Source organism: Symphalangus syndactylus, chromosome 22, assembly GCF_028878055.3.
Source record: "Symphalangus syndactylus isolate Jambi chromosome 22, NHGRI_mSymSyn1-v2.1_pri, whole genome shotgun sequence".
NCBI classification, from domain to species: domain Eukaryota; kingdom Metazoa; phylum Chordata; class Mammalia; order Primates; family Hylobatidae; genus Symphalangus; species Symphalangus syndactylus.
The window spans coordinates 71,891,493-71,913,747 of NC_072444.2; positions in this window are offsets into that span (position 1 = coordinate 71,891,493).

The following is a 22,255-nucleotide window of genomic DNA, read 5'->3' on the forward strand; positions in this document are numbered from 1 at the left end:
TACTGTATTGTACATAGCTAAAATGGTAAATTTTATTTTATGTGTTTTTACCACAATTTAATAAATAACTAAATAAATCTCTACCAAACTCAGTGTTTTTATCGAGATTTATCTAGTTTTCTTGAATAAACTCTCTGTAGATTGTCTTAAGCCTTTGGTTAATTTCAAAAGCTACAAAAATGTTGATTTTGACAATTTTGCCATGTTCTTTTTGCTTTTATAGAGGAGTGAATTTTTAGAGGTGTTTACTTCACCATTCTAGATGTCTGACCTCCCCAACTTGAATCTTAAAAGATCACCCCCGTTGGTAATTTGGCTCAAAAATCCCATTCATAGCTTAATCCCACAAGAAGCTAAGTAATGCCCTATATATCCTGTTTTTGATGGTATTCCTTAAATTAAAGCTACAGTATACTGTTCTAAGCACTGACACGTGTAGCACAGTTGAACAGATAGAACAGGGAAGATCTATTTGAGTTTGCACAAGTCAGTCTCAGATTCTGCAATGGTAAAATGATTATTGTGATATTTGCTTCTTTCCAATAGCAGCTCCACAATTTCTATTTAGAGGGGCAGTGGAGAAGTTACTGGTTGGATCTGGAGAACTATGGAATCTGCCTTGAAATCATGTTTTCATAGGTAAGACAATGCTATTTATTTAGATTGCATGTCTATTTGTGGTGACTTGGGGAGGAGTTTTGACTAGAGACTTTATTTGCTTTGCAAATATACTGCTTTATTGAGAATGCCAGTTTATTGAGAGTCTTTATATGAGGGCCATTGAGGATCCCTAACCATCCACCCTTAAGCACAGCAGCTGCTTCCCTTTTCCTTACCTTATTACTGTAAGGAAGAAGGAGGGAGCATATGCTACTTTAAAATTATTAAACTACACAAAATAAAGTGTAGCTGGAGACTATAATTATGTAATGACTTTAGCAGCTCCCACTAAGTGTGACATCTGAGACTAAACATTCTCTTGTTACAAAGGGCAGGGGCTAACTGAAGACCATGTTGTGCTTTTTATGTAGATTGCTTCTGAGAAAAACCAATTTTCCCACGACCCACCTCTTCTGTGCTAACTTACCTTTACAAGTCAGTAGACAGATGTCTTAGCACATAGTTTCCTAAATATCATATTGATTGATGTTACTATGTTAATTAGCTGAGCAGTCTGCCTTAAAAAGGACCTACATGAGTAATCATGGTTAATCAGTTAAAAAAACTAACTTTAACTTTTCCTTTTGCCTATTATGCAGAAAATGAAAGAGTCAGTCACTTGTCATACATGAAAAAACATTAAGCAAGATAAGGGAGTGATAACGAACGCTGAAGTTAGATACAAACGCTTTCTTTCATGCCTTTTTCCATTATTCCAAAAGATTCCGATGATCCACCAAGGAATCAGTATGGCTTTATGATTAATCCTAAGAGAATAATGTGACTATATTCCACGACTTAGCTGAGAAAAGTGCCCACAGTGCCTAAGCCAGGTAAAAGGTTTTGATGATTGGGGAAGTGGTTGAATTGTTCCTTTAATCTAGATTCAATGTAACAGATTTCTCAAGTTCAATATTACGGGGGTGTGGAAAAGTTATTTTGGGGGGTTAATAATTCAATATTGCCTTATTCTGTGGCTTCAAATTTCCATTAGCAAATGATTTCCTTTAATAAATCTTTTATGATTAGAACTAGCTACTCTGATGTCTTCATAATCGTCGACCTCACCATTGTTTATTTATATAAGACTCTTTTGCTCTTGTTTCTTGTTGAACACAAGTCAGTTATTTGCTGTGCCTCAGTGTCTGTGTTCTCAATAATATGGTGAAGTCCGTGATAAGAAAGTCCAGATCTGCTGTGCATCCACTTTTAGGATTTAGAACAGTGTTGTGCTTTTACTGAGGGTCTAGAGCAAGTCAATGACCCAATCACATTGAGATCTTGCTGTGTTTTGTTATTTCACCTCCACTATTTTGTTTGATTAGATTCTAAGCAATGCCAATACTGTAGAATACCTTGGCTAGTTGTAATAAATTACTATGGTTGTTGGCATCAGTTATCTGGCCGTATAAGAGATTCCCAGATTTATTTTAGGGAATGCCTCCCTTTTTATTCTTCACTCTTGTGATTTAAGTGTGAGAAGATCACATCTCAGTTTCCAGAGAAGATACTTGACTCAGGTTTGTCCAATCAATGCATTCTATACCCCAGCCACAGTATTAATTTTCATGGATGGTATATAACAATATAAATCTTATATGCTTGGCACATGCATTAAACTTTTTTAATACTTCCAACAAGCCTACAAAGTAGTAATTACTATTATCTTTAATATGCAGATAAGGAAACTGAGGCACAGAGTACAAATTTCCTGGAAGAGATCAAATAGCTAGTGAACGGTAGAGTCAGAATGCATACCCAGGGAGTCCACACCGGTCTGTGCTCTCACCAGGGTACTTAGAGTCTAGTTCTTTGCTAGAATCAACAGAAAGGAAGTGCTGCAAGGATAAGTTGAGGCAGGAGCTGCTTGACACCATCAAGTAGAAAGGCCTGCCTGAGAAAATGTCATCACAGAGGAAAGCATATAGAAGAACAGGCTGAGTTCTGATGACATTGACTGAGGCCTTGGATTTAGTGGTTTCTGAAGCTTTTAACCTGGGACTCGGCAGTTTTGTTAGCTAATATATTTTTCTTTTCTTCTTAACTTGCAAATGGCAAGTCTGAAGAAAACAAAATTGAAAGCAAACTTTAAATTAAATTTGCACAAGCAGTTATCATCACTGCCCTCAGAAGAACCATTATTAAACTGGTAAGTGTTGAAAGGATTAGTGATATACACTTTAATTCCATAAATATTTATTAAGGTGAGGGGAGTGGGACCTGGGAGATTCAGGCTCTTTATATTATGCATTAGGTAGAACAAAACTAATCTTGTTAAGAATTGGTGAGGGCAGGGGGATAGTGAGTATCTTGGCAATCACTAACAAAATGGCCACCATCCCTAGAAAGGAAAAGCTAAAGAATAAATATATAAATAAATAAATAAATAAATAAATAAATAATAAAAAAACCACTGTTTCCCCCTGCTACTCCTAATGATGAGTAAATCTCAAAAAGAGGGCATTGAATTGTCAGAAAGATTTCAGCCGAAAGAAACACTGTAAGTTTCATGTATAATATGAGATTCTATATTCCAGTCCTTGATGTAACAGCTAGATTCCTGTCTACAAAGATCCTATCGTGTAGAAATATGAGCTCCTTCTGCTTCAGCCTAGATGATCTTCTCTGTTCACCCTCTGAGAGGGCAAATGAGTGACCCCAACCCCTAATAGAAGTGGTCAGAAACAACCTTAATATTATCAGGTAATTCATCCTGCCGTGCTGCCCAGCAATGCCCCTCGGGGTCTGCTACTTGAAAGTGCCCCTCTTGTAGTCAGCTTGTCTGATATGCTTGTGCTGCCAAAGAGGGTGCCCCCGAAAGGCACTTAAGGGATTTGAAGGGTATATGGTTACAGAATCAGTTTCATATACGAAGAATTTGTATCTGCTATTATGTCAGTGTTTGAAGAGTGAAAAAAAGCACTCAATATACTTGCATTTATGAAAATTAGAGATAGGCTGCCTCCCCACTCTCCAACCCAATCTTAAGCAATTTACGCAGTATTAATGTCTACAACCTGCTTTCTGACTTCGTTTATCACTTTACTTTTTTTTTTTTCTGATTGGACAATTACACCTGGACTAGTTATAACAGTCAGTGCAGCACCAGGTCCTCTAATTTATGTGTTAATGTGGTGTTCTGGAAGCTTGATGTTAAAATGATGAATATCACCTGGGAAGAAGATTGGACGAGAGCAAAAGAACTGGCAAGTTGCCTTGTGGAAATAGCTTTCGACTTTATCAAACCATGGGGTAACATGTCAGATTATATTACGTACAATTAATTATTAATGCAGTCTGGGCCTTATTTTGAAAAGCGCAAACATGCACTTCCAATAATTTCCTTCCCATGGAAAATCTGTTGTGTCCCTCAAATTGAGCAGCAAAATGTCCCTCACAAAATACCTTAAGGCTTCCATTTCTCCAGATTTAGCATGCATCTGAGACAAGAAAGCTTTCACAAGCCTCCTTGCCACGGACAAAACATAGATGTGTTTTTGCTTAATTAAAATTCTTTTTTGGCAACAGATGTCCTTGCAAAAATAGCTCAGAGTGCGGTGAAGCATTTTTATGGGCTGGAGTTCAGCAATGAGGAGCCCGTCATCTGCCTTCTCTGCTCTGAGAGCAACACAAGAGACCAGGTGGCTGGTCACAGTTTGAAAAGTGAACAAATGTATTTATTCATTCTGAGCAATTTGCAACCCACTGGGAGAGCAGGAGCCCTGTCCCAGCCCCTAGCTTTTGAGAGCTAGGACTGTGAGAGAAGGGGGCTGTTTAATTGCTTTGCACAGTTTCTCTCACTAAAGCAATTAGCACCCAGAGGAAAGTCCAGGAGAAGAACACAGCCAGGCCTCACACACATATGGTGGCCTGAAATCGGCCTGCCTACTGTCCCAGGCACACAGATGATTCAATCAGTGATTCAGGCGGAGACCACGATGCTCCGCTTCCTGGGTTTGCTGCTGCTGAAATGTTATCTTCCTATTCTTGAGCTTCTAATCCATTGAAGAACTAGCGGGTGGGAGCTCATCAACTTCACACCTCGCTAACGCTACTGGAACAACAACAACAACAACAACAAAACCTTAACAGGCTCGTGAACTAAAAGAAGAGAAGTTTTCTTCTGATCTGTACTCAAGACTAAAGTGACTGCCCAATGGACGGAGAAATCAGATAAACCAACAGAGGTCACCTGGCTAAGTATCTGAATACAATTAGAACCTGGATCTTAAAATAAATCAGGCAAAAGAACACACACTTTAAAAAATAAAAAAATATACTTGCTAAGGCTTGTGTGGGTAGGACACATGGCTGTCATATATGACAAGATTCAGTGAAAATTACGTGAATCAATTGTGTGTTGTTGTCGTTGTTGTTTTTAATGTAACTACAAGGCTAGATTAGAGCAAAGGTATTCTGTTTATTTTTGGTATATTCTGTCAATGACTGAACCAGATAATGCAATAGAGCATAGTTCATTAATTAACTAAGATAATCACACAGTTGTATTCCATGTAAGTAAATTTTCCTGATAACTGAAGCCTTTCTCTTAAAGATTTAAGGTTTTCTAAAATATTTAACCACTTTCCTTGGAAATAATTTTAAAATACACACGTCTCTTTATTGTTATTCAAGGTTCAGAGAACACTCATGGTTCACAGAGGGATACATTAACAAATTATTCTCTTCTTCCTTTTGTGCAAATTGTGTGCAATAATGTTCCCTTTGTGGTTAAGCTACTTTTTTATATTGAAAGAATATAATCTTAGTAGCCTTCTTTGCATGTGGACAGGACATCTGAGTGATTCATTCTAAAAATCTGAGGAGGTAGACAGGGTTACTGAACAGAATTATCCATATATTCATTTAACAACAATTTATTGATCACCTACCCTGTCAAATACTCTTCCAGGAGCTGGGATTCAACAGTGAACAAAACAAAGTTCTAGGCACCTGGAATTTGCATTTGAATGGGACAGATAGCCAACCTAGCATTAAATTCATATGCAATATCATTTCAGATAGAGCTGAGTGCTACAAAGAAAAACAAAGAAGAAAAGGGGAGGTGGTCAAAGAAGGCCTGTGACAGTTGAAAGTGATCTGAATGAAAAGAGGGAGGAGAAATTCATATAAATATGAGAGGATAACTCCAGGCAGGAGTTTTGGTTGGGAAACAATTCTCTGTGATGTTTCTACATGTAAGAACTTTGTTGGGAAGGACCTTTTTAAAGATGTTTGTATACCAAACAGCTTTGAAAGCTAAAACAGTATCTCCCTCTGGGTTAAAGGGCAGATTTGTTTCTTAACCAAGGTAATAAATGATCATCTCTTTCTGTGGGTCAAAGATTAGGCAGGTTTGTTGTCAACAACTTTAAAAGATTGGAGTTTTCTAAACTCAAAGCTCAAAAGCTGGAACACCAGCAAGGTGTGTACAGCATCTACTTAGGCTGCCTTTGCAACACCTTCATGGAACTTGGGAGGCAGAGGAACCAATGCAAACAAGAAAGTCATGCTGCCTGCTGTGCCAGAAATAATAAACCATCTAGATCATTGCAACTTATGGGAAAAAAGGAATTTCAAGAAGGAGGGAATGATTAACTGGTTCAAAGCCTGAGTATGAGTAAATGAGGACTGAGAATTGGCTGTTTGATTTATCAACATCGAGGGTCATGCCAACTAAGAACTGTTCCTGAGGGCAAAATTACAGAGAAGATGAAAAGAGATAAGAAAGATATTGAGTATAGCAAATTCCTTCAAGAATTTTCCTGTAAACCAGAGCAGAGGAAATGGGTACTCACTGGAAAGGTATACGGGAATCAAGAGAGGGGTTTTGTATTGTTGTTTTGTTTTAATATAAGACACAGTATATAATATGTTTGCAAGTTGGGAAATAATGTAGTCGGGGAGGAATTTAATGATGCAGGAGAGAAATGGCATCCCTGGAGGCACAAAGTTCTCAAGTAGCTAAAAAGGAATGAGCTTCATCATGACACCTGCAGTGCTAACCTCACATCAGAGCACAGGCAATTGATTCACTATAACAGAAGAGGAGGCTGAATCTATAGCACAGGTGCAAGTAATGTGCAAAATTTGGTAATGAGTGGATAGAGAAGTTTTCTTCTGATTGCTTCTATTTTCTCAGTGACTGAAGTGAGAATCAAGTCATCAGTCCAGAATGAAGAGAGTGGAAGGGCTATTGGAAGTTGAGGAGAGAGATGATGGGGTGAAATAGTCACCTAGGAAAGTGAAAGAAGGCATTGATTGGAAAAAAATGTAATATTGCAAGATGACACCAGAAAGTGTCTACATTTCTGCACCAGTGGTCTTTAAGACATTAAGTGACGTTAAAAAGTCACTCTATGGGCGGGAAGCCGGGGGTGGGCGAGGGATGATTCCATGGCCAATTAAGTTGGAACATACTTGGCATCAAAAACTGATCAGGTATATTTACTAAAGAAGATTTCAGAGGCCTTAATATGTTAACCTAAATATGGTGACTTTCCCAAAAGGGTGATAGTATTCAAGGTTTCCTAAACGTATTTGACTGTGGAATATTAGTAGGGTTTTACAAAACATGTCTTAGAAAATGCTGGGTTAAATCATTGATGTCCAGCTATATTTGTCTAGGTTAAAAAGACCACTATTCCTTTGGAGTAGAACTAGAAACATCAGGCATGGTTCATCAGAGAACTGGGTTCTAAAAGTAGTAATAGACGCATTTAATGAAACACTCTAGTCATTGTGAGACACAGCATGACCTGGAGACCCCATGACTTGCAAGGGAGATCACTAGTTGAGTTTCCAGAAATGTGACCATAGGGTAGTCGGAAGTCCAGAGGAGGAATCTTTAGACCAGAGAGAAAACAGTCTTTTTACCCTGAGCGTTCACTGAGGGTTGGAAGGGACGTCTACAGAAATGATTATGGAATAGCTTGGAACCCTCAGGCACAAGCCTTCAGCACACAGGCAGGTAGAAGGTGATTTCTGCACTTCAAGAGCCTTGAGGGAACAACCACAAGCACTCAAGCTCAGGAGCAAGGTAAGTAAATGGGTTTTATTAGGATAGAGTATTTCACTGGGCTTAGCAGCAGTTCTATTCTGATTCTACTTTGAGTTAAAGTCCATGTAGCTTACGCTAGCACATCTAACATAAAATTCTAGCTACGTTTTTAAAAGTTTTCAGTACTATGTAGGAAGGGCATTCTGAAAAGGCTGGCTAGAATTAAAATAAAATTTTAATTTGTTCAAGTAGTGTAACTTCTATTTTGGCTATTTTTGTCATTATCCCTCTTAAGCTTTGTCTTAGGAATTAGAAATGAGTGTACATGTGCATGTACACACACACACACCATGTCTAAAAAATAAGAATACCTGCATTCAGAGGAACAGCAGGACAAGGTCAGTCAAAAGACTTTTACTCCTCACCCAGGCTTGGAGTGAGCGAAAGTAACCGAAAGAAAAGGGGTTAGGGGCCACTGCCATAGAAAAGAAAGGAAAGATTCATGTGGAAAGAAAGAAAGAAACGTATAATGAGACATGCTCTTGTCTAACCCTGAAATGTTGGTGCTGAACAAGAGGTGCCAAAGATTTCTACAAACGAAAACGTAAGTTGATATTTACTCCTTCTGCAAAATACTTCTTGGACTCAGCACTGCAGAGGTGGCTTCTTCAAAGCCTCTTCCATTTTTCTGATGACACACGACCTTTGCTGTGTCTTTTGTAATGCTCTTAACACAAGGGTTGCAAATGCAAATGACTTCAAAAACTAGGCATGTAATGTCCACAAGGAAAGCTGGGCCTCCTATTGGAGTGGTGAGGGCCATGAAACTGGAAAGGCATTACATTCAAATCATTTAAGAGCATTGTAACCGGGCCTGCAAGCCGACAGTTTAAGACTCTGCTTGAAAGCATGCCCACCTCCTTTTGGAAAGTGGGATGCGCAGGCTGCTATGGAGTCATCTTCGTCACCACACCTGTCCAACGTGCTGCTTCCAATGTGCTGCCTTATGTTATACATGGTTGTCTAGAAGAAAAACCATCATCTTCCTTTGCAAAGAAAGTACAGAGGTTTTATGAAGACTTTTTAACATTTATTTCTAAGTTTACAATTGTATTCTAAATGCTTGCATTGCCAAGTATCTTATTTCCAAATAAAATATGGAAGATGTGTGAGTGCAAATAATAGTATATTTCAAATCACTCATGAATGTATGATTATTATATATGATAGTTCTTATATGATATATGCAAATGTAATATGACATTTTATACACATGTGCATGCATTTCATATTCATTTAACATATATATTGTATAATACATGATCATATATGTATACATATATACATATACATGGCTGACTGGCATTAGAAAAAGTCATATGTATTATTTTAGGAAAGCAAGAATAAAGTGAGATAGAAGAAAAGAAAGCAAAGTAAAGAAAAATTATTTTGAGAAAAACAGTGCATTCCTTTAATAGTAATTTCTAGTACTGTACATTCACATAATTGTCATCACTGTTTCACTCACTTTATATAACCTATAAAAGAAAAGCTAATCTGTAAACATAAGTCACACACTAGAGGACCACAAGCCAAATCCAGTTTATAAGATTTGGTTCACATTTCTTAAAAGAAGTTTGATTTAGCAAACTCCATTTTGAATTGGGACATTTCACACAGACATTCATGTTTTCCCTCCTCTCTTTTGACAGAACATGGGCTCTACAGCTCACTTCAGTCATCCTCAGAGCTGCCACACCCATTTACATTACGTACTGGATCCTGTTTGGCATTTGATTTCATGGACCCTCTATTTACATCCCTCTATATTACAGTACGCAGGGATCTATCTGTTTTCAACAACACACAGCTGGTGGATGAAGTCCAGAGAGTGGTGCAGGGGCGGAGAAGCCTTTTTAAAATAAGGCATGAAAAATTTAAACCAACAAATATAAACCTATAAAATATTCAGGGCATTAGAAGATCCTGTCTCCTGTCTGGAGGGCAAGGGATCATTTTTAAAGGAGAAAGGCATCCTTGAAGAATGCATGCTGGTCTAGATCTAGGCCATGTGGCCAAACAAGGGGCTTCCAAGGAATTCTATCTCAAGCTTAAAGGTGTTGAGAGTCGAATGAAGTTTAACCACCTTCTGTAGTCAGATTCCAGGTTCTTTTCTACAAGTGCTATATGGTTTCTTACAATGCCAAAGAATCCCTGGCCACAAAATAGTCTAGCAATGTGTCACTGAGCCCTGGTAGGGGATCAAGTTTCCTTGAAAATTGGGTCATAACTTTTAGTTTCAGATTCTTCTCTGCAGTTGGAACATCAGAATACTATATTGTAGGGGAGAAGGTAGAAAGACTGGAACATAACATTTTACTTTTTCCCAATACTATCTTGTGAAATTGAAAAATCTACCCTGGAACATGTCCAAGTCAAAGATGCATTAGAAATTGCTTCCCCCCCAAAAATACTTTCTATACGAGCTTTTTAAAAATACCTTAATTTATTCCCATTTCCAATTATTTTACATTTAAATTATTTAGGAATGTCAAGGGTATGAGAGATTTAACACACAATTAAGTTTCAGTGTGAAGGTGGGAGTAAATAGAAAGAGAAGAGACTATCCAGAGGAAATAATTTTCTAAATTAAAAAATGTTGAAAGACAGGGACAAGGAGATGGTTCCTGAATAGGAGAAGATAGAATTGAGAAAAGTAATAAATCTTGTGAAAATATTATAAAAGGATTCATTTAACAGGGAAGCATTTACTAGTATGGTAGCCCAGTCCAACATATAACTAAAATAAAAATTCTGCTTTATGGTATGTTTTGAAAGGCATAAAAAAGCCCTGAACACTAAATTAACTTTCACAAGAACTGCAGTAATGAAAAATGCTGTGAATACTGTCACACTGATTGGTTTAAGTGTGCAGAAGGCTTCTTTCAAAGGAAGTTGGGGGATAAAACCTTAACTAATGTGTACTCATTTTAATTTGTCTGAAACTCTGTGACCTTGGATATGTTATATAATCTCTCTGGGTCTGTTTCTCATTTCTAAAGTGTACTGGTCTGTTTTCATGCTGCAGATAAAGGCATACCCAAGACTGGGCAATTTACAAAAGAAAGAGGTTTAATTGGACTTACGGTTCCACATGACAGGAGAAGCCTCACAATCATGGTGGAAGGCAAGGAAGAGCAAGTCATGTCTTACATGGATGGCAGCAGGCAAAGAGAGAGAGCTTGTGCAGGGGAACTCTGCTTAAAACCATCAGATTTCCTGAGACTTATTCACTATCACAAGAACAGCATGGGAAAAACCTGCTCCCATGAGTCAATTACCTCCCACTGGGTACCTCTGACAACACATGGGAATTCAAGATGAGAAATGGGTGAAGACACAGCCAACCATATCATTCCACCACTGGCCCTCCCAAATCTCACATCCTCACATTTAAAAACCAATCATCCCTTCCCAACAGTCCCCCAAAGTCTTAACTCAGTTCAGCATTAACTCAAAAGTCCACAATCCAAAGTCTCACCTGAGACAAAGCAAGTCCCTTTCACTTATGAGCCTAAAAATCAAAAGCAGGTTAGTTACTTCCTAGATACAGTGGGAGGGGGGTGGAGTACAGGCATTGGGTAAATACAGCCATTCCAAATGGGAGAAATTGGCCCAAACACAGAGGCTACAGTCCCCATACAAGTCTGAAATCCAGTGGTGGCAGTCAAGTCTTAGAGCTCCAAAATGTTCTCCTTTGACTCTGTGTCTCACACCAGGTCACGCTGATGTAAGAGGTGGGTTCCAATGGTCCTGAGCAGCTCCACGTCTGTGGCTTTGCAGAGTACAGCCTTCCTCCCAGCTGTTTTCATGGGCTGGTGTTGAGTGTCTGCAGCTTTTCCAGTGCAAGCTGTCAGTAGATCTACCATTCTGGGGTCTGGAGGACAGTGGCCCTCTTCTCACAGCTCCACCAAGTGGTGCCCCAGTAGGGATTCTGTTTGTGGACTCTGACCTGACATTTCCCTTCTGCACTGCCCTATCAGAGGATCTCCATGAGAAGCCCTCCTCTGCAGCAAACATCTGCCCAGACATCCAGGTATTTCCATACATCCTCTGAAATCTAGATGGAGGTTCCCAAATCTCAATTCTTGACTTCTGTGCACCCATAGGCACAACACCACATGGAAGCTGCCAAGGCTTGGGACTTCCACTCTCTGAAGCAATAGCCTAAGCTGTACCTTGGCCCATTTTAGCCATGGCTGGAGTGGCTGGGACACAGAGCACCAAGTCTGTAGGCTCCACACAGCACAAGGACCCTGGGCCCAACCCATGAAACCATTTTTTTTCCTAGGCTTCTGGGCTTGTGATGGGAGGGGCTGCTGTGAAGACCTTTGATATGTCCTGGAGACATTTTCCCCATTGTCTTGGGGATTAACATTTGGCTCCTTGTTACTTATGCAAATTTCTGCAGCCAGCCTAAATTTCTCCTCAGGAAATGGGATTTTCTTTTCTCTCACATTTTCAGGCTGCAAATTTTCCAAACTTTTATGCTTTGCTTTTCTTATAAAACTGAATGCCTTTAACAGCACCCAAGTCACATCTTGAATGGTTTGCTGCTCAGAAATTTCTTCCACCAGATACCCTAAATCATTTCTCTCAAGTTCAAAGTTCCACAAATCTCTAGGGCAGGGACAAAATGCCTCCAGTCTCTTTGTTAAAACATAACAAGAGTTACCTTTGCTCCATTTCCCAAAAAGTTCCTCATCTCCAACTGAGACCACCTCAGCCTGGACCTTGTTGTTCATATCATTATCAGCATTTTTGTCAAACCCATTCAACAAGTCTCTAGGAAGTTCCAAACTTTCCCACATTTTTCTGTCTTCTTCTGAGCCCTCCAAACTGTTGCAACCTCTGCCTGTTACCCAGTTCCAAAGTTGCTTCCACATTTTTGGGTATCTTTTCAGCAACACCCACCTCTACTGGTACAAATTTACTGTATTAGTCCATTTTCATGCTGCTGAAAAAGACATATCTGAGACTGGGCAATTTACAAAAGAAAGATATTTATTGGACTTACAGCACCATGTGGCTAGAGAAGCCTCACAATCATGGTGAAAGGAAAGGAAGAGCAAGTCATATCTTACATGGATGGCAGCAGGCAAAAAGAGCTTGTGCAGGGAAATTCCTCTTTTTAAAACCATAAGATCTTATGAGACTTATTCACTATCACGAGAACAGCTCAAAAAGACTTGCCCCATGATTCAACTACCTCCCATCAGTACCTCCCACAACACGTAGGAATTCAAGATGAAATATGGGTAGGGACACAGCCTAACCATATCATAAAATGAGATTAAACTAGGTGATTTGTAGATACTTACAGCTCTAAAATTACATATATTTATATACCTTTTCTGGAGGAAACAATGTACCAGTAGACATTAATACTCTGTCAGATTATTAGTTAGCAATTCCTAGAGGAGGGCAAGACCTTAAGATAAATGCAATATAGGACAAATTGCAGTTTCTTAGTAAGATGCAAGCCTCAAGGAGGCTCAGGAACTCATTCCTTGAATAAGCATTTATTGGGTACTTATTCAGATCCAGGCCCAAATATGAATTAGATCCAGTTCATGGTGTTTGAGGTACTTGCTATCACTGTGGGAGACAGGCATGTAAGCACAATCTAGTAGGTAAAAGAACAGGGTGCTCTGGGAACATGCTGAAGCGGCCTCTAGCCCAGACGGAGAAAGATATTGTTTTAGAGGACAGGGCCTAGGACACATGAACACAAAACTGAGTCATCAGGGATTAGTAGGAGTCAGCCAGAAGAGATGATGGGGATAGAGTCCTTCCAGGCAAGGTGAGCAACATGTGCAAATCCTAGATAAGAGAGAGCATGACCATTCTGGGAACTTCAAATTATTTAGCATAGTGGGAGCACTGGGCTAGATGGAGGAACGTAGAAAGATGATGAGCATAGGAGTAAGCAACGGTAGGAATGTGGCACCGCAGTGGGGAAGGCCTAGCATTTAGGTGATGCTGGGTCGGCTTGGCCTTGGCTGCATGGGAGCACTGCACCTCAGATGGTTAGAACTCAGCAAAATGAGGGTTGGTTGATGGAAAGGGAAAAGACAGAAAATCTCACGTGCATAGAGTGCTATGGCAAGAGCACTTGTTCATCCTTCATTTTACAAGTAAAAAGACGGAGGCCTAGAGATTTATTTAAAGCAATATTATGTTATGCTTATTTCCTGATTTTGTCTCGTGCTAGCCAGGTATGTACTCAGCTGTCTAGCAGGCATTATTATCAGGTGTCCTGTGGTATAAAACCATGTCAGCATCTCTTCCCCCAACTCCATCCTCTACTTTTTACCAACTAACTGTACCTCCATGAAAGGTCCATGCTCTGTGATCTCATCACACGTTTAATGTAGCACTTATACTGTAATAGAATTATCCTCTTACTTGTCTGCCTCCCCTATCCTCCATGAAGCTGTGTACTACCAGGTCGGTGCAAAAGTAATTGTGGTTTTTGCCATTACTTTCAATGGGGGAAACAGCAATTACAATTTTGCACCATTACTTTTGCACCAACCAAGTACTTGGTGATAGAGATTTTATTGCAACTTTAGATTTTCAGAACCTAGCACTGAGCCTACCACACTTTAGTGCTTAATAAATGTTAGCAGAATAAAGTAAGATATTAATATGAGCTTTCTGGGTGGGGTTTTAGGGCAGATCTATTCACAGTGGAATCCTCAGACCAACAGCATCCTCATCACCTGGGACTTTGTTAAGGATGTAAGTTCTCAGAGCTCACTCAGACCTAATGTATCAGAGTCTTCATTGTTGGGGGCCTGATGTGTGCTTTAACAAGCCCTCCAGTTGGTTTTTATGCATGGAAGTTGGAGAAGCACTGTGTAAGGGGACATGAGAGGAGAATAAGACAGAGAAAGGAAAAAATGCACAAACTCAATAAAGAGGTATTTTCACTGTAGTCTGTTCTTATTTTTAAAACAGACAAAAGCTAAAACACAAGTGAGATTATTGGAATAAATCATTGGAAATATATTCGTTTAAGGTGATGTGAAAAGGAAATAGGTTGTAATCTTCACTCTTACAGTTTCATACAAGTGTTATTGGTACCTTACACTTGCATATATGTTATCTATTTTAAATGACAATAATATTATATATATTTTTTCTTTACATTTTGCTTACATGGATATATAATTATGCTGAAGAATATAGGGGTAAAGTGAAAAATCTTTTCTGTATTTCTGTCCAAATCCCAATACCCACCCAGAGAAGTAACCATCATTAAGAGCTTGATGTATCCTTCCCGACTTTCTATGCATTTCCTTTCTTATGTGTCCATATACTTACACAAGAACTTTTAAAATAATAAAGAGGATTATGCTATATGTTACAGTTTTGTGATTTTCTTTTGGTCCTTTCTCTCTCATACACACTCTCTCTCCAGGCAGATACGTGTGTGTTTGTATCTGAATAAATATATATATTATTTGATATGTTTTCATGTCAGTACACATAGATCTACTTTGTTGTTCTTAAAGTATCACTATATTTTCTTTAGACTTATAAACCCTTATTAACTTAAACAGTTATGATTGATGACTGTTTAGGATGTTTCTGTGCTCTAGTAAAGAATGCTGTAATGAACATATGTGTCTGTGTATATTGGAAGGTATGTGTTGAATATTTCTGAATGATAGATCTGAGGAAGTTGCTGGATCAAAGAGTTTATGTACATTTATTACTATGTTATCTATCATCTTTTAACTTACGCTTTCACCAACTTTGACCCCCAACATTTCTATCAGTCCTTTTGTGAACCCCAGAGGCAGGCTGGGAGACATCACCATGGTCATTATACAGAAGGCACTGAGATTTAAAGAGGTTAAGAAAGTTGAAACAAGTCACCGACCCTGTACTTATCCCTGATGCAGATTTAAAAGGTTGCATATCAGATTCCGATTTATGATAAGGCAGCACCAACACTTCAGTTTTCACTTTGCCAGGACTTCTTCAACTCCATGATAACACCTGCTTACTATTCCTGAAGAATCCTTGGGTGTGAATGTTCACATCAACAGTCCATCCCAGTTCAGAAATCAGCTTCTAATTCCTTAGTCTGCCCAATTTGCACAGCAACACTGTGACCTGCATGTGTTATCTCAACATCAAAGATGAGAGAACTGAGTGAATCCCAAGGAGCCAAAACAGCCTCTACTTGGCTGAAACAGGCAGAGCTGGAGCACACGGTCTACATTTCAGTCTAGCAAATTTTCCACTACACTCTACTAATTTAGCTCTCACCAAAAAATAAGGAAGGAAATCTGAAGTTAAATTTCAAGGGTTTAGAATTTCATTCCTATATGGGCCACGTTTAGCTACACAAAATTTAGGGGTAGTCTCCTCACACGGGTTTTGAAATTTCCCACAGATGTATTTCAGGCAAAATCTAAACTACTATAATCATGATTAGAATCACCTCCCTCCTTGAAATTAAGCCAGGTGGGAGGCAACTGTGAATCACTTAGGCCCTCTCTTTCTCTGTCTATAATTCCTCAGAGTCATTCCCAAAGCACCATTTCTAAGCAGGCCTTCAGAAACCCACCCCATTCATTCTCACAGATTTCTTAGGTGTTATATTAGTCAGGGTTCTCTAGGCAAACAAAACCAACAAGAGGACGTGTGTGTGTGTGTGTGTGTGTGTGTGTGTAAAGATATTTATTATAAGGAATTGACTAATGTGACTAAGGAGGCTGAGAAATCCCAAGATGTGCAACCAACAGATTGGAGACCCAGAAGAGCTGGTGGTGTAAGTTTCAGTTCAAAAGTTGGCGAAATCAAGCCCTAAGAAGAGCCAATGTTTCCATTTGAGCCTGGAGGAAAGGAAAGACTGATATTCCAGCTCAAGTCAGGAAAAGTTCCCTTTTACTCACAGAAGGTTCAGCCTTTTTATTGAAAGCCTTTTTATTCTATTCAGGCTTTCAGCTGATTGCGTGAGGCCAATCCACATCAGGGAGGGTAATCTCCTTTACTGAAACTGATGATTCCAGTGTTAATTTTACCCAAAAATCATCCTCACAGACACACCCAAAATAATGCTTGGCAAAATATCTGGTCACCTCATAGCTCAGTCAGGTTGATACAAAATTAACAATCACAAGTGAAATCACCTTTGATTCATTCTGTAAAAATTCCGAAGTTTTGGCAGTTCCAAGACTGGCCAGGAAGCAAGAAAACAAGGGAGAAGTTTTTCCATTCATCTATCTAACTCTAATTAAGTCATAAGGTTGGAGGAAAGACTTCCTCCCACTAACTTCCATTATGACTAGCCAGGTACAGAGCAAAGAATACCCAGGATACATTTATGACAGCATATACAATAATATATAGGTGAACACTGATAAAAACACAAAATCACAGAGTTATAGAATTCCAGACACAATTCCAGGCCGAGGGGCCTCAGAGCTCACTCGGATCGACCCACTTATTCTTCACATAGGTATGTAAAAACACCAGAGACACATAATGATTCATAGACAGGAAGACACAAACACATGAGCATGCAAGAGGCAGAACACATTCAGATGGGCAGTGATGCACACTTTTGCAGCAGCCCTCCTTTTACTCTGTAAAATATCAATTATCTGGTCACATACTCTGATTTCTTCTCACTTTTGCTTCTTATTTATTAGGATTTTATCCTGGAGTGAATCCAACCATATCCCATTCATAATAAAGCCTCCTCAAAATTCCTTTTCATGCATTCCTCCTATCTATAAAGGAGGCCAGTTCAGTACCTATGGAGGGTACCAGTCCAATTGTGGACAGCACGATGGCTAGGAAAGTCTGAGTACTGACCTAAAATTATTGCTGTTCTCTGGGCTTTAACAGATAAGGGAGAAAATGCTTCAAAGATAGGGTGTGTACAAGAACCACAGTTCTCAAAGAATTGATACCACAGTTAACTACAATAAATAATACATAGATACATAATAAAGTACTTGATGATTCAAAATCAGTACAATAACCCACTGGAATGAATTCAAAGTGCATCCATGTTACTAATTGGACTCCCTCTTCTATCTCAAGAATATCAGTAACCTCTTCCAAGCATTCCCAGACTCTCACAAACCTGCCAATAAATCTGTCTTCTTTCAGGCAATCCCAGCCCACTTCCATGTCTCTGCAAGAGTGTTTCTCTTTTGAAAACACTCCCCTGGAATTGCTTCCTTTCCTTAAAATTCAAATGCTAAAGGGGTTGGCAGGTTGTACTAATTTAATTTAGTTCAACATATAAAAACAAAAGAACTGTTTATTTATCAATCATCATAAGCCCTGAAACAAAGTATTTAATTGTGTTCTTCAGGATCTGCCTGTGTGACATAAAATTTTGCAGAAGAGGACATGAGGGGAATCAAAGAGGTTGGCCCATTTTCCAAGGGTCATACTGAGTTGGAACCAGAGTTCATAGCCTGTTTTGTTAGTCTTTCAATTTTTAAAAATGTAATAAAAATAAAGAAGGTATTTAAAAATATTCCAGGTTCCAGTTCTTTTGTGATCAAAGCCAGCTCCAAATCAACCAACAAAGATGCATATGCATATAAATGGCTTTTAAAACCATGAGAACAATATTACCTAGGAAAGGATGTAAGCACTAGTGGGCTAAGAGGGCAGGTATAGGCAACTCAGTAATGAACTTAGATTTTATGGGCTTATGTAATTTAGAGGGCCTTCTTCAAGGAAAATAATAAAAATTTATAACACAAAATAAAATGATAAATTAATTACAATAAATTACAGATGTAAAAATGAGGATAAATACCACCAACATCACATAATGCAGGAAAATTGATTAATATTTGTAAGTCTTAACTGCCTGATCCACTTTCAAATGGTTTTCCCCCTATTTTTTCCTGTATATTCCAATTATTTTTCATACAACAAAGATTTTATAATATTCTTTTCCACTGGGAGAACAGAAAGGTAATCTGGTCTTTCTTCTAGCATTTTTCTCCTCTATACTACCAATATTTGCCCAGTGTTGGGGCCATAGACACATTCATGTCATGGTGCTACCTTTGGCCCTGTACCCTCATGTCCTAGCGGCAGGTGAGTTGGCCAATGAGATGTTTGGCAAAAGCCTCATTAACGTGACATGATTGTATGTATCACATACATGTAACCCACTAAATCCAAAGGAAACATATCCTCCATCCAAACTCCCTGTAACTGGATTCCCAAAATGCCTACAGACAATCTAATACCACTGAACATTATGGCAAGAGGGATGGGGAAGTTGGAGTGAAAAAATGACTGTTGCTTTAACCGTTGTGGTTAAAATATTTTACTTTTGCAAATTTTGCTAAAACATATGACGATGTTAGCCCTTTCTTGGGGTTTTAGAAGAGGTCCATGCAATGGAGGGGTCCTAAACCTTATGCTTGTTATCAACTTCACAGCCAACCTGCCTCTGGGTCAGGAATCTATAAAGGAGAATGGGGAAGAGAGTCATCAGGGGCATTGAAGAAAAATCCAGAAAGTGGGGTATCTGAGAAACCCAAGAGAAGGGGGTATTTATAAAAGGGCATGAGAAACTATGTTAAATTTTGCTAATAAGTTAAATAACACAAAATGAAAAATATCAATGGATTTTACAACATGGAGGTCATTATTGACGTTAACAAAGCCATTTAAGTGGAATAGTAGGGGTGTAAACAAAATTATACATGTTATAAAGTGTATGGATGGTGATAAATTAGAAACAGAAATTTATGTAGGTGCTATTAGAAGAAGACTTCCTTCCCATGTTTTGGAACCCTTTGAACCTTTGATTATGTCATCATAGGGGTAACTTCTTGGTTTTCTCATCTACCATACCAAAATTATCTCTTTACATGTTTCATCCTTTGATTAACAGCTTCTTAAGGATTAGGAACAAAACTTTACATCTTGTATCTTCAATGCCTGCAATGCCCACACTGAAGATACAGTGGAAGATACTGAATAAATATCTGTCGAATGAATGAATGCCTTTTAGATATAGTTTACTCTACCTCTTTCTCTCTAGAAATTTTTTATGTCCACCCTACTTAAAGAAAAATATTCACTCCTTGAAAGAGGACTAAATAGGATTTCACATCTTTGGTTATTTTTCTCCCAAGAGAGAAAGAGGGAGAGAAACAGAGAAGCAGAGAGAAACAGACAGACAGAGAGAGGTATTTTTAAAAATCATTCTTCAGAAATTCGGTCTAATTTAATCCAACTAACAGTTATTGAACACTAACTACTTTATCAACCCTAAGACTCAAAATGAAAAAAATATTGTCCAGACTAAAAGTGAAAAAGTATAATTTAACTTGGTAAATAATAAGATAGATGCCCAGGATCCCAGGAAGCAGGGAAGAGGCAGGGTATGAAGGAGGCTCCCTGGGAAATATAGAAGCCTGAGCTGAAGTTTTAAGAAGGTGGAAATTATCCAGGCGAAGTAAACTGAAATTTCATTCCAGGAAAATAGTGCATGTGCCAGGAGTGCAAGAAATTTGGTAACATGAGAGTCAAGAAATAGCAAGATGTATCTGAAAACGCGTAGGGGCCAATTTTGAACTACATTGCAAGGGATGCAAAGAAATTTGATTATTAGCCTGGTTAACTTCTGATTAAAGTTAGAATTACATAGGAAGCAGAAATTTGGCTTCCAAGCCTCTCTTGAAAACTAGAATACGTCTACTCATTTACTAGGAAACTTGCCTCCTATGAGTTCCCAAAGAATGAAAAGATTCTTTGCTTCCTTCTTAGGACTTCACCTGTCCAAGTAACCCCTGCCATGCACTGCCCCACAGTCCTGAAAAGTTCTGGAAGTAAATCTCACTGCAGCTGCAGTACAGTCACAGTGTGTCTGCTGACTACTCGAGAGTGAAAACAAATAGCAGCCATGTGCTGGCCACACATTCCAATGGGGATCCTGCCATCTGTCTTTGTGTTCATACAGCCATTCAGATTTCCAGTTCATACCAGCTCGATGCCACTTCCAAGCAGAACTTGGAACAGTTAGAACAGAGAGCAAGTTCATGGACAGCATCAAGCTTTGCACAGGATTTAGCACACTCACAGAGAAGTAGCAATGTGAGGGCAACATTACAGTAATATTTGTGATAATGATAATAATAATTTGCCAAGATAACAAGTGGAGTAGATGAGTAGAGCCAGTGGTGTGGAGCAGGCATAGAGCTTGCCTATATTACAAAGCCACCCATACTGCATATTGGGGAAGCCAAAAAATGTTTTGCCATGGGCACAAACCTACTCTCAGCGAATTGCATTATTGAGTTAATTAATCCCTCTTGCAGTGCTCTGAAGAAGGTATTTGATTATCATCCCTGTTAGTGGTTGAATTGTGTTCCCCCAAAACATACGTAGAAGTCCTAATCCCTGCCACCACTGAATGTGATCATATTTGCAAATAGGGTATTTGCAAATATGTATTCAAGTTAAGAGAAGCCAGATCTTAATCTAGTATGACCAGTGCCCTTACAAAAAGAGGGAATTTGGACACACACAGGATGAATGCTACGAGAAGACAGAGGCAGAGATTGGAGCGATTTATCTATAAACCAAGGGTTACCCAGGAATGCCAGCAGTCATCAGAAGTGAGGAAAGCGGCATGGGACAGAGTTTCCCTTAGACTCCTTAAAAGGAGCCACCTCCGTTGACACCTTGATTTCAGACATCTAGCTTCTAGAACTGTGGGAAAATAAATGTCTGTTTTTCTCAGCCACTCAGTTTGTGGTACTTTGTTACAGCAGCCATAGGTAGTCAACATATCCCTGAAACAAACAGGAAAATGATATCTAGAGAGGCTAAGTGCCTTGCATGGATAATGAAAGAGCAAGCTTTGGAACCCAGCTCTGTCTGACTACAGGGGACAGCTACCCCCCTGCTGACAATGTGACCTTCTCATGGGGTACTGCTTACATAACAAGAGATATTTAGATTACCAGTACCCTCCTTTAAATACTTGTGGTTTTGTTTTGTTGTGTTTTGTTTACCACCTAAAATATCTAGTATGGGACTGGGGGCAGATTCCTTAGTGCAAAGACAATGGGAAGGACTATTGAGAATATTCTCGTATTCTGAAGATGAGATAATGTTTTTAATACTTGTTCTAAGAACAAGCATTGACAATTCTAACATTGACAATGTTTTTAATTCTTGTTATTATTATTATTGATACTTAACCTCCCTATATTCTTAAAAAGAATAATTCTTAGTTTTGAGGATTTTTGCTGAGCATAATTATACATAGCTATAAATACTATGCTATCAGCATCCAGTGACGAGCAACTGGAAATTAACCTTAAACAGTGTGTTCTCTCCTATGTATGAACATGTTATCGAAAAGAGGTCCTGATCCAGACCTCAAGAGATGGTTCTTGGATCTCACGCAAGAAATAATTCAGGGTGAGCCTATAAAGTGAAAGCAAGTTTATTAAGAAAGTAAAGGAATGAAAGAATGGCTACTTCATAGACATAGCAGCCCCAGGGGCTGCTGGTTGCCCA